General features: G+C 59.4%; 1 protein-coding gene across 1 annotated transcript in view; it reads left to right on the top strand.

The window, feature by feature from the left end:
* The first annotated feature begins 226 nt into the window (after nt 1–226).
* Nucleotides 227–854, top strand: part of IBTK (inhibitor of Bruton agammaglobulinemia tyrosine kinase) — a 112,871-nt gene continuing 112,243 nt past the window's right edge. Inside the window, 1 exon segment of the mRNA XM_006892158.1 lies at nt 227–340. The gene's annotated coding sequence lies outside the window, so the exon portion shown is untranslated.

The raw sequence follows: 854 nt of genomic DNA, 5'->3' as shown, positions 1-854 counted from the left end.
GTTGCTCTGGGGTGCCAGGGAAAGGCCACAGCTTAGGTGCTGCCACGCGAGGGCCTGTGGAAAGGCACCAGCCAATCGTCGTAAAGTATGTAGCATCGCCAGCCAATCAACACCCGTCTTATTCACACGCACCTCCCGTTCCAGCCCTGGCTCCCTGCCCTCTGTCCCAAGTTCTCCTAGTGTCGGCTGTAGCTGCTTTCTCCTCGGGAGCCGAATCGCTCCTGACACTGGCCTGTCTGGCGTTTTTCTCTCTCTCCTGTTGCTTTCACTGAGGATGAGTCTCTGCGCATCTGTGTGCCGATCCCACGGAGACAAGCGGCGCAATTTCATCTAGCGACTGGTGAGGGAGGGAGAGGAGCGGAGCCGTGTGTTATGCAGCCCGGGGTGGGGGCAGCAGGCGAGCCGGCGCCTTGCTGAGGGGGTGGGTGGCCGTGGCTGGCAGTGGCTGGCAGTGGACGGCAGTGGCGCGAGTGATCACGGGGCCGGAGCCCGGCGGTGCGGAGGCTGTGGGCCTCCTGCGAGGCGGCGCGGGGCAGGCCAGGACGCAGGGCAGCCGGGACAGTCCTTCCCCCACCTCGCTCTGCTAATGAATGGCCTGTGCTCCCGACGTGCCACGGTGCACTTCTGCCAGGCGCGCCCTCCAAGGATGTGCCATGCCAGTTTTTGGTAGTTGTGGAGTGCCACTTGGTTTTAAACCTTGAATTTGAACCCATTTCTATTTATACCCGTTATCCCCTTCGCTTTTAGTCCCTGTAGGGATGCTGACACAGGAAGCATGACGGGAACTTTGAATTACTAGTATCTGTAATAACAGTATGTGAAAAAGGACTTTCCTCCCCCCAGTGTATGAAACA

The sequence above is a fragment of the Elephantulus edwardii genome, unplaced genomic scaffold (assembly GCF_000299155.1).
Source record: "Elephantulus edwardii isolate Elephantulus edwardi_28Jun2011 unplaced genomic scaffold, EleEdw1.0 scaffold00111, whole genome shotgun sequence".
NCBI classification, from domain to species: Eukaryota; Metazoa; Chordata; class Mammalia; order Macroscelidea; family Macroscelididae; genus Elephantulus; species Elephantulus edwardii.
The sequence above is the reverse complement of the archived record's forward strand: the minus strand, read 5'-3'. Positions and strand labels throughout refer to the sequence as shown.